The 16,894-nt window shown below is 38.0% G+C and overlaps 1 protein-coding gene across 4 annotated transcripts in view; it reads left to right on the top strand.

Moving 5' to 3' along the window:
* rgs12a (regulator of G protein signaling 12a) overlaps positions 1 to 16,894 on the top strand; it is a 58,318-nt gene that overhangs the window by 12,072 nt on the left and 29,352 nt on the right. The window lies entirely within an intron of this gene.

The following is a 16,894-nucleotide window of genomic DNA, read 5'->3' as shown; positions in this document are numbered from 1 at the left end:
AAACCAATGTGTTTAGCAGCTTCAGCATGAAGCATGAGGACAGGCAGACCTATAATACAAAAGTGTTTTTTGAACAGGTTAAAATCTCTGTCAGATTAGACAGATATATACAGTTTTTGTATGGATTATAATGTAACCACAGAGTTTCTCATAGCATTTTTTGATGCAATGGTAGACTGTGTTAAGTAACAATGATTTTGCAAAGTACTTCTCATCCCTACTGCATTTTGCAAAAGGCCCCATTCCTCTCGAAATTGTGTTTGTTTTATGATATAATTTTTTGTTGAAAGGGTTTCTCATGTTAGGTTTACATGACAAATCTGGTGAGTCTTTTAATTACAAACTCTGGCCATTCTGTAGTTCTGTATTTTTTAGTTTGTATAAAATATTCTTGTCCTTTATGCTTCCTAATATGTCAAATGAAACTTAGTTCTGAAATCAGTTCTGCCCAGTCAGTTTACCTTCATTATAATAAGTGCTAAATGTTATTTATTGTAAAGAGATATAAAATGTGTAGCTGACTGATTGTAATGTGTTTTCACCTTAAAAATAATAACAATAGAAAATTACTTAGCTTACAATTTATGGACCCCTTAGTAAATCAATTAAAAATGTTCATGGGGAGAATATTGCAACAAATGCAATGGTTGGCCCTTTAAATTGGGTTACTTAGCAAAAATGGTTAAGAATTCTGGGTTTAGGAAGCTGAAACTACGCCAAACTCAGTATTTTCTGAGCAGATTTAATGAAACAGCAATATTTTTGAGGTTGAAAGAAGGAAAGCCTTTGTCATTTTTTCAAGTGAGAAATGTAGGAGCTGTTGAAGGTTTCCTGGAATTGAACAAGGCTGTTTAAAAGACCTAATGCTCTTCTTTTGGTCAGACAATCTGGAAAGTGTGGTTATAAGAACCTTATAATGGTGTTTACCAGGAGACTCGCTGCATTTGAGAGGAGAAAGACTAAATGATACTCACTCACTCTGGAATGGAAAATGTCTTATGTAAACATGGCATTTTTCAGATAGCCAGATAAGGTGTAATTCACCAATTTACACTACAATTTTATGCTAAACTAAAGTGGCCAAGACAAAGAACAGAAATTAGTTTAATAATGACTTCCAGTAACTTAAATAATAATTTAACCAAAATAAAATCTTTTTCACTTTGTATATTTACTCTAGGAATTCTAGTGTTTATTCATTCATTTATCTTTTGTAACTGCTTCATCCTCATCAGAGCTTTGGTGGGTCCGGTGCCACCATAAAACACTGACCACCAGCCAAGAACACACCTTGGAGAGTGTGGCGTTTTGTTGCAGGGCACTGCACACTTTGTTATTTACTTACTCATACCTAGGGGCACTTTACAGTTGTTATGTCAGTTTTAAAGGTTTTTAAGGGGCAAGAGGAAACCAAAATCCCCAGAGCAAACCCACATGTACAAGGGGAGAACATTCTAAACTTCTTTATGATTTTTAAGGAAAATAAAACAGTGCTTTTACATGTTTCCAAAATGTAGTAATATTCAGATTCCTGGGCTGATTTCTAATCTGATTATTAATACACTCATTAAGGAATGAGTTCTTAGATATTAAGATCTCTTGTTATATTTTAAATTGAAGAAAGCCATTCTTGACAGTCATTGTTACCATTATTGTTTACATCTCATCTTATGCAGAAACATCACTGGAAGAAAATAAGTCTTCGTCCCAGACTACATACTGCCATAATAATTATAGTTCCACCTTCATAACTTGGGTATTATGCGTATCTGACACAACAGATGTAGGTAGATGGGTTAAAATCTATAACATAAACTATAATGCCAAAGAAAATTAAAGAGTGTGTTGCTTATGAGCAACTTTGTTAAATCAGTAGGTTTTACATCACTACTGATAAAAGGATGCTACATAAAGGTGGCAAATAATGCCACTAGCCGTAATGGCACTGCTGTAGGACATTTGATTATTGCAGAACCTGATTATATACACATCCAAAGCAGGTATAAGAATATTCTGTACCTACTCACTTAGTTTATGACATTTGCCTGTTGCACTAAAAGTCAGTGTTCTGTAAGTGTTCTTTCCAGCTGGTGTCCTGTTGTTTTTGTAATGTCACACTTAGTGTTGGCTTTTTCTCATGCTCTTACAAATCCGTTTCATGCAGCAAAAAAATTAACACCCAGTATTATCAACTGTATGCGTATGTTATATCGATTACTGTGGTTGTGTCATTCCAAGGACTTTTTTGGCAAATGTTTTTAAGTAATCCAATTTGAAATGTCTTGAGTCGTGTTTTGCCAGAGTGTGCTTTTACAACTATCAAATATATGATTTTTTGCAATATGTTGCAATAGGTTTTGGGTTTACATGTGCTTTAGTTATCAGCTGATGGAATTTAGTCAGTCAGTCATTGTCAGTATTACTTGGAAATGTTTTACTGTTGTTAGGTAGTTGTTAGTGATTGTGACTTTTTAATATATAACTTAATGTAAGTATGTAGGATTATTTTAATGTGTCACTGACTCACTTCCTAACCGTTATCCATTTAGGGTCGCAGGGGTTGGGGGGGGTTTGGGTTGGTTGGGTGCTGGAGCCTATCCCAGCTTTTCAATGGGCGCAAGGCACACAGTAACACCCTGGACAGGGCGCCAGTCTATCGCAGGGAAGACACACATACACACACCCATTCACCTATAGGGCAATTCAGTGTCTCCAATTAACTTGACTGCATGTTTTTGGACTGTGGGAGGAAACCGGAGCTCCCGGAGGAAACCCACACAGACACGGCGAGAACATGCAAACTCCGCACAGAAGGGACCCGGACCGCCACTCCTGGGGATTGAACCCAGGACCTTCTTGCTGTGAGGTGACAGTGCTACTATTTTAATGTCCTATAGTATTATTATAGTTGCACCCCAAGTGTTGCTATACAATTGAATGTAAATGTTTGGATGCCCATAATTTTAATATTTTAAAGTGTAAATAAATAAACAATATATGGGTAGCACAGCTGTAAAATATGTTAGCCCATTTCAGCAAGGATCTAGGGTTTGGTTTTCTATTGGTGCTATTGGCTGGTTGGGCATCTACAAACAGACATGACTGGCAAGATGATGTCTGGGTGTTCAAATATATGCAAATATTAATGGATGGTAAATATTAATAGACGGTTACATTTTTATTTAATGAACAAAAAATTGTAGATGTGCCAAGTGCAATGTTTGGACACCTTCCAGGACGGTATTTAGTGAAACCCCAGATATCACAACTTGTGACCATTTGTTTGGAGCCGACTATGAGTCATTTTTCTTTCCTTTTTTTCACCCCCTTTGTCTTCCCAAACACTTCTAGTTCTGAGATATTCTTGGACTGTGTTGCATGTTTAAGATCCACTTTCAGATTTTTTACTATAAGGGTCATTCCAAAAGCTTTTTTTGAAGTAGTTCATGGTGGGATTTAAAGTATGTTGTCATTCACTTTCCTGTTGTAGGAAGTAACTTCTTTTCAGCTTTACATGCTTTGCTTTGTCATATTTGCTTCCAGAATGTAATGATTTTGAGTAGAATCTATTCCTTCAGCTATTTATTTTCCTACACCAGGACAGTTTATTGAAACAATATATTTTAAACCAAGGTTATTATCAGAACTACTTATTTGGTGCGTTTTTGTGGTTTCATATGCTGGTTGGCTGAGGTAGGGCACGGAAATCAAACATACCCTAATTCCTATACAAGAGCGAGAGGTAAAAACAAGCTTATGTATCAAGTGTATCTATATTTAAATCCAAAGCCATTTCTCCAGTTTCCTCCTAAATCAGCCTGACGTGTTCATTCTGACTGACCTGAGGGAACGAGGTTTACTTACAGAGGGAGGAGAACTTACTCTGAAGTTGAGCGAGCATGAAAAGAGGGAGGGAGTTTTGGAAACAGTAATAGAAAGAGTAACGGAGAGGGAAAGTAACAGAGAGGGTGGAAAGATTTTGTTAGATACAGGGAAAATTATTTCAGCTTCACTTTGAGCATGTAGCCAGTTGGACGTTATTTCTGCTGGGCTTTTAAAGGAGCAGTGAGGACACACAGACAGACACACAAATGGAGCCACCTATAAGTCTCCATGCTCCAACAGTAAGTGTCAGTTATTTCTATTTTAGATAAAATCTCCATCTCTTTTAGAAAAAAATATTCTTCTCTTATATACATAAGGCCAGTGATAGCTCAGTGGTTAAGGTACTGGACTAGTAAACAGAAGGTTGCTGGTTCAAGCCCCGCCACCACCAAGTTGCCACTGTTGGGTCCCTGAGCAAGGCCCTTAACCCTCAATTGCTCATTGTGTTCCGCTCATTGTGTAAGTCGCTTTGGATAAAAAGCGTCTGCTAAATGCTGAAAATGAAAATGTAAATATACATGCTTATCTTCTTTGTGGTTTTTGAAAAACGCTTAAGATTTAGTGCTGTGATTTTAAGAACTTGTGTGGTCTTGCTTTGGAATGTTTGTTGTCAGAGAGTTCTTTTTATAGCACACATATGTACATTTATTTTTTACTAAAATACTGTTGTAGTCATTTAAATATTTATACTTTTACTGCACAAAGTACCTGAACTTTTGGTAGGATCTGGGCGTAAGCATATGCATTAATCTGTAATGTCATACAGACAAACATCAAAAACACAACAGTCTGGTTCATTTTTGCCATGTTTCTGGCATAACAATTGTTTTCACTTGCTGCAAACCTGTTAAAATAATTATTTTTTTAAACCAGAATCAGCAGTGTTACAGCACAAATAGTTTTTAATTAACATTGGTGCCATACTTGTGGTGACATTAGTCACATACTGGATGTTAGGAACTGCTATTATTTTTTGTCATTTTGATTAACAATCAGTTTATTTAATTTATAGCAAGTTAAAATCAGTTTATTTAATAAGTTTTGTTTCACACTTGTTTTGTTGTCAGTGATGACAATTGCATTTTTACTTAAGCAATTATTTAAGCTGGTTACACAAACATCAAATTAGACGTAAAAAATGATAATTGACCATGCGGCTTCAGTTTTAGTTACTTACTTGTGATTTTTCATTCCATACTTAGTAAGCAGTGAGAAATAAAGTAGAATAAAAAGCCCAAGCTAAACTGTTTCCCATTTGGACCAGTTCTTTAATAATGATAATGTAGGCCCTTTATTTGAATGGAATGCCTTTATTTGTCATATATATACATAATGACATGCTTTTCAGCATATCCCAACTTCTTTGGAAGCTGGGGTCAGAGCACAGGATCAGTCATTATATGGTGCCCCTGGAGTTGAGAGGGTTAAGGGCTTTGCTCAAAAGTCCAACAGTGGCTGCACGACTGACCCAGGATTTGAACCCACAATTTTACAGTTGATAACAGCTCTACCCACTAAGCTACCACTGTACTTAGTAACACCCCTACTAGATTGAACTTACTGTTTACTATACAGAAAGCTACTGTATAATAAGCCATTTTTGTGTCATTTTTAATTTTACAGCTGTCCTATAGTCACTGCAAGAAAATTATTACCTAGACACTGGGGTGCTTGTTTTTGTCAGATATATTATGACTACTGCATTTGCAGACATCTACTCTGTAATGCAGTCAGCTGGTTTGACTGTAAACATTTTCTGTAAAGCATCCTACCCTGATTTAAAGAGTAATGTTTGCCGTCTGGATGCTTGGCTTTTCTTCTGTGTTCCACTTGGCTATGCTTGTAACCCTAAACCACAATGCTGCATGTTCAGCAACTAGTCATCAGTGAAAAAGCCTTGATGAGGGCCAGCTGTTATTTTCATCATCATAAAATTGAGGTCAGGACAGTCCAGATTACAAGTCCGGGTGATTGATTTGAGGTAGATCTTTGTTTCAAGGTTTTATGGCTTAAGGTTTTTTCACACATGCATTTAACTCAGGGATTTACCTGTAAAATGTAAACAAGTTCTCAGTACTGGGTCCAGACCTATTATAGTGCTCTGCTAACTACGGTCTTGGCTCGTGCAAAAACAAAAGTTTGTTTAAGGTAGAATCAACTGCTACTGTTTAATTCACCTAATATAAAATAAGAATAGTAAGAAATGAAGGCTGTCTGCTGTTCATGCTATGTATAACATTTTTGTATAGTCCCACATTGCACTTATTGCTGCATTCGTTGTGGTGATCCACAAATGATTCTGCCGTAAGTAAGTATGGAGAAGACAATGATACTAATTATATATGTAATTTATTATATTTAGAACAATGGCTGCATGTGTGAAAAATGCAAAATTAGTTTGGAACGGTTTGAAAGAGTGTTTATTGTCATATGGAATCATTTAACTTGTTGACCTCTGATGATACTGTTGAACATTACAGGATAAATGCTTATTGTTCCTAGAAATTGTATGATGTTTCATGTGGAACACAGCTTTACAGAAAAAATAGGGGATCCTTTTGATTAGGATTCTTATTAAAATAACAAAGTAGGACAGGGTTAGCATAATAGCACGGTCCTAAACAGCAATTCAGCATTTTCCCTGTGTCTTAATGGGCTTCCTGTGTGATCTTGGCATAGTCTGCAGATGATTGCAACCGTGATAAAGACCACAAGTTAAAGTGAAATTATAGGATTAAATAAGGATCTAAAGATGTATCTATTGTTTCTTTCCACTGTTCACTTTGTAATCCTGTATTTACCAGATATATTTCATGTTGTTTGATAGATTCAATGACTGGGCTTTAATACAATCCATATTCAGTTCAGTTTTAATAAAAAGCATATACTTCAGAGTTTTTGTTTTGTTAACCAAAGTAAGAATGGTAATTTCCTCTCTGTACACAGTTCAGATAGCTGGCTGATATGCTGCCACTGCTCTGTAACTTTTTGCATGCTTTACTCTTTGAACTCTAGAAACATGAAAATAGGAAGCTATTAGTGACTTTCTCCCAGAAGACCTACTTATTGGCTTCCTTTCGCAGCCACGCCGGGCTAGCAATTTTGTACCAGCCTCACTAAGAAAAGATGCTTTTTAAAAAGATGTTAATAAACTGTTGGATATGAAAAGTTGAAATAGCTGTAGCTGAGGGCTGCATTAGTTGAATAAAGAAAAAGTAGCATACACTTTCCATTTTTCATGACATTAGAACCAGTAGGTCTAGCGCTTATGCCTAGTCTAAAGGATCTATTTTTATCAGTAAAGGGTTCTGTCATGTGTAATTATGAGTATCAGGTTTCAGCTGGAAAGAACACTGGTTTAGTACAAAGCCAGAGAAAAAACTTTTGAACGTGTGGTTGGGTGGGGTCATGGCTGAAGCTCAGATGATGACTGATGCACTGCCTCTAGGGTAAACAAAAGCCACTTTTTTCCTGCCTTATACTAAAGCAGAGGAACAGTGGTTCGCTAGTGACTGTGATCTCTATATGCAAATACAGTATATTTCGATCCCTATATGCAAATTGCAGTACAATACAGTACACTGTTTAAAACTTAGTCTTATTTGTTTTGCGATATGTTTGCGATTTGTTGTGAGATATACTGTATCGATACAGTATATTTTAGATACATCAGTTAAATGTATAGGAGTGTCAATGTGATGAAAAGCAGTAGGGTGGATATTTTATGATGTTCTTGTATAGAAATAATTAACCAGTGATTTTAGTAAACAGTGCTGCTTTTCCCTTAGCTGAGTCAGTGGATATTAGCAATTACTTTTTTATTGTTCACTTTGATCAAAAAGGCTTGGAATGCAAGAAAGGCTGAAAGTACAGTTGTTGTGTCATCATACTGACATCTACTTGCAAAAAAATGTAGAATCAAGTATTAAAACTCCAGAATATAAGAATATAATTACTTTAAATGCGCTTACAATTATAACTATGTTATGAGTCTAAGTATCTACTTATTTTCTACTTTGCATCATTATCAAAAAGTAATTTTAATTTGTATTTTCAAACCATGACCAATGGTTGACAGTCTTTTTGAATAATTATCAGTTACGCTTGTTTTTATATTTAAGAAAATGATAAAACAGGTATTTGAGCCTTTCTACAGCTGTACCTTATTAAAAATACCAAAATATATTGGAAACACTCCCATGCACTATTACCATCAACTAACAGCAGACCACAGGAGTACTTTGGCTTTGTCCCAAACCACATACAACTGTACTAGATAGCATGCCAAATAATGCACTATGCATAATGTGTAATGTGTGTATGCTTGCTATTGTTCCGTTTCACTATTAGACTATCTTGTGAATACTTGGAGTGATTTAATAGTATATTTACAAAATGTGTTCAAGATGAATGCCCTACCACCCAGACCTAGTGTTAAAATCTCTCGTAGGTTTGTGTTTGAAATAAAAAAGTAACTTCAGCACTGTGGTGCAAAATCACCTGACTGAAATTTAAAGCAAACTGTTTTAGGGTCACTTTAATGGATCCATAAACTAAATAGGGGCAGTCAGGTGGCACAATGGTAAATTTTAGTAGCCCACTACTGGGCTCTGGGTTTGATCCTTATCCTCTGGTCATTGTCTATAAGAAGTTTGTTGTTCTCCCCAGATCTATGTGGATTGTTTTCCAGGTACATGTTTTTTTCCCATTTATTAAAAATAAGACAACTCACTACTTTAAATTGCCCATAGGTATAAGTGTATGTGTAAATGTGTATGTTGTGCCCTGCAAGGAAATGGCGATTAGTGCAGGGTGTATTCATGCCTTCCATTGCTTTATGGTGGCCACAGACCCACCATGACCCAGGCTATAGCAGTAATTAAAATAGAATCACAATGATGAGTTTTTGCACTTTGTCTAATGGGGTAAACTCCATGCTGCAATGCTTTTGAGACTTTTTTCACCACTTACTGTTTTCCCAAAAGTTTGGTATATGTGATGTGTTTGGTGTTCTCAGCTGAACTGCTTTAACCTGAACAATCCTACTTAAATACCCCTTTGATCGTTATTTCATCATTTTATACTAATATCATTACAATTTAACTATCTTACATTCCTTAGCATGCTGTATATGTTACATTATTATATAAGATTCAAATGTTACATGCGACCAGATACTCCCTTTAGAGATTTAGATACATCTAATTTGAAAACCATAGTGCATTTTTAAAGGAGGTTTTTTTTAAGTGTGAAAGAGGCCAAGGTTAAATAAATTAAATTTGCAGTATTCATAAAAGTCTTCACTTTTATTTTTATCACCCTCTCTTTCCTCAACAGTGAGTACAGAGGAAGTCTCCTCCAAGGTCTCTGATGTTATTTTCAGGCAGTTTGTTGTCTGTTAGCGATAAGAAAAATATTTTTTCACTCCCTTGATATCGATGTGCTTCAACCACCGTCTGCTTTCTTTAAAATTAAATTTAAAGTCTTGGATTTGGATTTTGAAATACGCAGCAGACTTATTTATCTGCTTTGTATACTCACACGCTAGTCTGAGATGTTTGCTGATTTGGAAGTTTGTAATGGTTAGTAAGTGAGGAAATCACAAGTGTTTCACCCAGCTGGGGCTGCTCAGTGAATAGGAGGAAACCTGTACTGTAAATCTACAGCCCACTTAACCGTGTACAACATATACACACATGCAGTTTGGCCTATTAGAGGAATTACGTCTACCCACACAAACAAATAAAGCCTGTCCATGCATAAATGACTGTCATTCCCAGCTTGTTCTTCTATAAATAAGCCATGCTGCTATGGCAATGGGAAAACACACCATTGTTAGATTTTCAAAAACAGGTCTTGGACAGTTTGAACAAATTATAGTAATGTAACCTTTTCTTTCCTGGCAGCTCTGGAACAGCCTGGGAATGATTTACTAACACAGCACAATATTTGGCCAAAAGTATGTGGACACCTGACTATAAGCTTGTCGGACATCCAATTTCTAAACTATAAGCAAGCATATACGTAGCTTTGCAGCAACAACAGCAGAAAGGATTTCCTCAAAGGTATATGTTTTGTTATTAGTGCAGATTAAGTTGGCTTAGAAACATGTTCAAATCTTATTTTTATTTTTTAGTATTAGTTTTTGTATTACAAGAAAATGAGCGCCACAGGGATACCCAGGTGGCGCAGCTGGATTTTCTGCCAGCACACCAACGCAGAGATTCTGAACTCCTTGGTTCAAAACTCTGTGTTGCCTCCGGTCGGCGGGGCACCATCTAGCGGGCATAATTGGCAGTGCCTGCAGCAGATACTGATTGGCCACCGTATCTGCAGGGTGGGGGCCTGACTATGTGTTGACATTGTGTAAGGACCCTGATTGGCGGAAGACACGCCTGTGCAGAGTGCAGGGGCGAGAAAAGGAGGGTTGTACATGTGTTGGAAGAGGCGTGTGCAGCGACGTGCTCTCCTCGGATGCAATCTGGTATCCCTCAGCACTGGAAGACAGATTGAGTGCACTAAATTGTGAGGAAAATGGGGAGAAAAAGCATTTAAAAAAAAGAGCGCCACTGCGCCCCTTATGGCATGATTTACTATTTATATTGCGACTTTTTCTTGTGCAATGCATTAGCCAGCACACCTTTTGTCTTAAAGCTGCTTTGTCAGACCACAAGGTTCCCTCTGGTTTTCGCCATCCAACAAGTGTCAGCACTCCTGTTTGATTCCTAGGAACTTGCCCCTGGTTTGGTTAGATGGGTCTTGCTTGTTGCCTGTCTTGGTAGGACGAAATGCCCCAAGCTGCATCTTGACATCCTGCTTTCCTGAGAGTTCTCTTGTTCTGATTTCGAGAGCCTGGTCTTGTACGCATCAACAACAACAGATTGTTAGACCGTGACCAAATTGCGGCATCCCGCTCGCATTCTTGCACTGTCTATGATTCTCCAGTTCTCTTTACCAGGTGAGGATTTATATATTCAGTGTCCTTTTTTTTCTTTATTACTTTGTATTTATTGATTTCCAAGCTATTTCCCTTTTCAGTTTGTGGTTATTCAGTTATATTCTACTTTGTCAGGTAAATAAATATTTATGATATTTTATAGCATTTTACAAAATTGGGTTTGTAATTTCAATTAATTCCATATGTTTTTGAGGAGGTTGAGGTCAGGGCTCTGTACAGACCTCTGAAGCTCTTCCACAACAAATTTGTCAAACCATTTCTTTTTTAACTTTGCTTCAGGCAAAGGGGCACAGTCATGCCGGAGCAGGAGCCATGTCTAAACTGTGGCCACAAAGTTGGAAGCATATTGATTGATTTTTGACACCTGGTAGCAATGGGTGAAGCTGAAATCTAAGAAGGAGTAGGTGTACCCACATACTTTTGGCCATTTAGTGTGTAAAGAAAGTACATTTATCCTAATATACAAAGCTTCAAAAAATTACACTGTCAGGAGGACTTGACAGAAGACAATAGAAAATAGAAGTACCTGGAGAAACCATATACCTACATACCCTGGTTCCTACTTGTTGATTCCAAATTTCTAATTTAAAAATAAAGCAAAATAGGTGCTTAGGTGGTGCAGGAGTGTAATGCGCTAGCCCATTACCACTGAGTTCCTGAGCGCTAAAGTTTAGCTCTGCTTTCAACCCACACAGATACAATTGGCTGTGTCTAAGGGTGTCATGGTTGAACAAGTTCCCCAATTGTTGCTGCAACTGCACCCTCTGCTGGCTGGTCGAAACACCTACACAAGACATGATTAACAGATGATAGACTCTCTGTATGAACTACTGCTCTTTGTGTTACTTTGACACTGGCAGGTGAAAAGATGCAGTCAGTAAGATTTGTCTTATCTATATTTGACATTACTGTATTTCTACCAAATAACTTGATATAAAGCAAACAAGTTAAATTAAACCATAATATTCTGTGTATAAATAACATTAACACTTAGCTAGCAGCTAAGTGCTCATAGGTAGACACATTTGGAATTATACTTAAAATTACCTCATTATAACTATAATTGTATGTAGGTTATGCATAGCATACTGCTAATAATCTAGCACGCATGTTCTTGTAGTTTGCTCTATGGTTTGCTCTTATGATTTAAATATAAATTTACAGCAAGTAGTCTGGGTAGTCAAACACCTTCACTTCCTGCAGATCTAGGTTGCCTCATGGCTGTGAGGAGCTTGTTCTGATCCACCTCTTAAAAGCATACTAGAGCAGACTGGATGGATTGACTATAATTGGTGTAAGTAAGTAAGTATGAGTAAATGTAAAATCTAAATGAGTGAATGGTTAAGTGTGTTATGCCTTGTGAAAGTTAGGGTCGAGTCCAAATTATATTTCTGCCCTGTGCCCAGTTTCTGCAGTAGAGCACGCCCAGCGGGACCCTACTAAGATGAAGCATTTATTAATAATAAATAAATAAGCCACTCAGGTGGTGCAGCGGTAAAATACTCTAGCACACCAGAGCTGGGATTTCAAATACATCTTATCGAATCTCAGCTCTGCCATCCAGCTGGACTGGGCGGCTACAAGAACAACGATTGGCTGTTGTTCAGGGTGGGACAAGCCGGACCAGGGTAATTGGATACGACTATATTAGGGGAGAAAATTGGGGGAAAATCTGAGAAAAAAGGGAGAGGGAAAAAAAAAAAAAAAAAAAAATGAATTATTAAACTATGAAACTGAAAAGAGTATACTTCCCAAGTTGTAATGTACCCAGAAGGTTTGTTAGATTCGTTTTTTATTCTAGTTACCAGAACACAAATCTTTTTTTAAATAAACATAATCAGAATAATCTGAAAGTAGTTCTTTGTTTGGAAAATGTTTTGATTTAAACCATACTTTATACACAATTACACTTGCAAATGGGTCCAGTACGGAACTAATGTTGAAATAGTCAGTGAAAGGAAACCGTTTTGATGTTTTTCTGTCTATGTGTGATACAGTCTGACGACCTGAAAGTGTCTCAGTGTAGTTGTGACTACAGCATGGGAGAATTCATTTCCTTTTTCCATATTGTGGTGATATTATGGGGGCAAACCTGTTAAGACATGGCTAATCATGAGTGTGCCTGTGTGTGTGTGCTCCCCATTCCATCCTGGGTGGAGAATTGAAAGGTATGCACACACAGACGGATGAGTATACACAAGCTCTGACTAACAAATCCTGGCAGACCATGTCTACCTTCAAGAGTAATGTTAAAAAGAGATTCTCTTTCCGGAGGGCACTGCACATAACAGCGGTAAGCATGTATAAGCGTCTTCTCGTCTCCTTTGGGCTTGAGATTTTTTTTCTGTGCTTTGCTGGCTTGACTTTGTTAGATCAGCTTTTTTAGTTCTTGGTAGCTTTACTCCTTGTCTCCAAAAGGAAGCAGCTGTGGTGGTGAGTCGAAATGCTTGGCCGTTGTTTTTTAAGAGTTTGCTTTTTACACCTTGAGCGCTTTGTTCTAGTGGATCTAGCTCCCTGTGATCCATCCAGCTATAACAGGCTAAGACATGCCAAGACACTTTGTTTAGATCTGTTGCTTGTCTTCTGAATTGCTGCTTTAAATTTAGAGAGTGAATGTGTTGTTCTACTTTTAGAATGGGCTTTTCGTCTTACAGCTGTCAGACTATTTTCCTTTTCTTCCTAATTTAGAAATATCACAATGGTTCATGTATTTCTAATAGATTCCTTAAAATGTTCAAATACATTCTTTGAAAAGCAGTAGTGACCGCATATAGTTCTTTTATAAATCAGCAGTGAAGTTCTTTGATTTTGAAATGATAGGTTGCCACCTGACGTTGTTCAAAAGGTGCCAAAGATAAAACCGTAGTTCCGCTGGCCCAGTGCCTCACATGCAGCCTAGGTGTGTGTGCAGTGTGTCTGCAAAGGGCTGGTAAAGGTGTGAGCAGGAAAAGGAAGAGTCTGGCAGGTGTGTGAACACCATCAAAGAGGAATGTGATTACAGAGAGAGTCCCTGTGGCAAACAAGACAATCAGTAACCACATGGCAAATGTTAGTAAGCTAACAGTTCCTTGTATGGCTTGAAGTTCATTGACAGCTTCGAGTGTGCGGGGCAGAAGCAGCAAAGTACACAAAGGATTCTCATCACAAACATTTAAGTACATCTAATATTTTTCTCTTAAAGTACATGCTCCTAAATGTAAAGCAAATTTCCAAATCCGTATTTTAGATCTAAACCCCTATAATAATTATTAACCCCTATAATAGTTAATAATTGAGTTTTGGTCAACAAGTAAATGAAACTAATCACATGCATTATTGTGGTTTGCTTTATGGTAGATATACACCAATCAGCCATAACATTAAAACCACATCCTTGTTTCTACACTCACTGTCCATTTTATCAGCTCCACTTACCATATAGAAGCACTTTGTAATTCTACAATTACTAACTGTAGTCCATCTGTTTCTCTACATACTTTTTAGCCTGCTTTCACCCTGTTCTTCAATGATCAGGACCACCACAGAGTAGGTATCACTTGGGTGGTGGATGATTTTCAGCACTGCAGTTACAATGACATGGTGGTGGTGTGTTAGTGTGTGTTGTGCTGGTATGAGTGGATCAGACTCAGCAGCGCTGCTGGAGTTTTTAAATACCATGTCCACTCACTGTCCACTCCTACCTAGTTGGTCCATCTTGTAGATGTAAAGTCAGAGGCGATCGCTCTTCTATTGCTGCTGTTTAAGTTGGTCATCTTCTAGACCTTCATCAGCGGTCACAGGACGCTGCCCACGGGGCGCTGTTGGCTGAATGTTTTTGGTTTGTGGATTGTTCTCAGTCCAGCAGGGACAGTGAGGTGTGTAAAAACTCCTTCAGCATTGCTGTGTCTGATCCACTCATACCAGCACAACACACACTAACACACCACCACCATGTCAGTGTTACTGCAGTGCTGAGATTGATCCACCACCCAAATAATACCTGCTCTGTAGTGGTCCTGGGAGATTGAAGAACAGCATGAAGGGGGGCTAACAAAGCATGCAGAGAAACAGATGGACTACAGTCAGTAATTGTAGAACTACAAAGTGCTTCTATATGGTAAGTGGAGCTGATAAAATGGACAGTGAGTTTAGAAACAAGGAGGTGGTTTTAATGTTATGACTGATCAGTGTACTGTACATCTGTGTATTGGATAAGAAAATAATGCAAGTTCAGGACTTTGACCAATCCATACATAGCTAATCATGTCTGTGTAGATACCCGACCAGCTGATAGCACCTCTGAGATTCGAACCTGGATCTCAGCAAAGGTGGGATAGAGTAATAGACTGCTGCACCACTCAAGCATCTCTAAAACCAATATTTGTATTTAATTAAAAGCCATACAAAGGCAAGATATTTAATTTTTCATTGTTTCATTATTTAATGTTGCATAGGTAACAGTCGAAATGACTTTTTTTACTCTTTGACAAGGGTAAACTAATCAGACCACATTACACATTTCACTTTGCATAAAGCATAGATGACTTTAAACCCAAATACGTCAGCAGCCTTACAGGATGTTGTTGATATATGACTTCCACTTTGCATTGTTGAGTCTTTGGTTACATTTGTAGATGCAGCTGTAAACTGTAAACTACTAAGCATTAATCAAAGGATTCCCAAGCCCATGTGGGTAAATTTATTGTAAAGTCATGTTGGGTATTAATGCAGTGCCTTCTAAGGAATAAAAGGGTATGGAAATTCAATATTGTTTAAGGCCTTTCTCCATATTATTTAAACCTTTTAATAATGTTCTGTACTGTACACTGTGAAATCCCTAAGTTTCTCATAATGCGCATGTGCATTGAGAAACATTGTTCTCAAGTGTATAGTTCTTAAACTATTTGCTCTCGCAATATTTTTTCAAAACTCAGCCCATCCTAGCTTGTAAATGGGTGAGTCTTTTATACTCAATCATGACAGCATCATCTGTCACCTAATTACTTGTTTACTTTTGTAAAATTCCAAACCAGGTGTTATTAATGAGATTTCACCAACATCCTGGTTTAACATTGCTCCTGTCTCAACTTTTCTAAAATGTGTTGCATTCTTTAACTTTTTGTATTTTTATTTATTTTTATTTTTTTTATTTATATTTTTTCCCCTCTTTTTCCCCCCAATTTTTATCCCCCAGTCTAGTTGTGTCCAATTACCCTGAATGCGTCCTCTATACTGATTCGACCCTTCACCGCTGACTGAGGACGCCTCTCAACTGACTTGCGCCCCCTTCGGTACAGATAGTGCATTTTTCACCTGCACGAGTTGAGTTCATACACTTAACGGGCACTGTGCATGGAGGGCCACACCCCCATCAGCATTATTCCTCAGCCCTGTGCAGGCACCATCAGTCAGCCAGCAGGGGCTGCAGTCGCACCTGTTATGAGGACCTATGATCCGACTGTCTTACCCCTAACCCTGAACAACAGCCAATCGTTGTTCATACAGCCGCCCAGCCTAGTTGGAAAGGCAGAGCTGAGATTCGATACGATGTATTCGAAACCCCAACTCTGGTGAGCTAGTGTACTTTACCGCTGTGCCACCTGAGCGGCCCTTGTATTTTTATTTTTAAAAAATGACAAATGTGAATGAAGTAAAATGTATTTATTCATATTCGAATTTGTTTGTATTTGTTTATGATTTAATCATTTAATTTAATGACTAGATGAGGGGGTGGCTCGGTGGGTAGCACTGTCGCCTCACAGCAAGAAGGTCTTTGGTTCGATCCCCAGGCGGGGCAGTCTGGGTCCTCTCTGTGCTGAGTTTGCATGTTCTCCCTGTGTCTGTGTGGGTTTCCTCCGGGAGCTCCGGTGTCCTCCCACAGTTCAAAAACATGGTCAGATTAATTGGAGACACTGAATTGCCCTATAGGTGAATGTGTGTGTCTGCCCTGTGATGGACTGGCGCCCCGTCCAGGGTGTCACTGTGTGCCTTGCACCCATTGGAAAGCTGGGATAGGCTCCAGCACCGCGACCCTAATTGGATAAACGGTTAAGAAAGTGAGTGAGTGAGTGA

Source organism: Trichomycterus rosablanca, chromosome 4, assembly GCF_030014385.1.
Source record: "Trichomycterus rosablanca isolate fTriRos1 chromosome 4, fTriRos1.hap1, whole genome shotgun sequence".
NCBI lineage: Eukaryota > Metazoa > Chordata > Actinopteri > Siluriformes > Trichomycteridae > Trichomycterus > Trichomycterus rosablanca.
The sequence above is the reverse complement of the archived record's forward strand: the minus strand, read 5'-3'. Positions and strand labels throughout refer to the sequence as shown.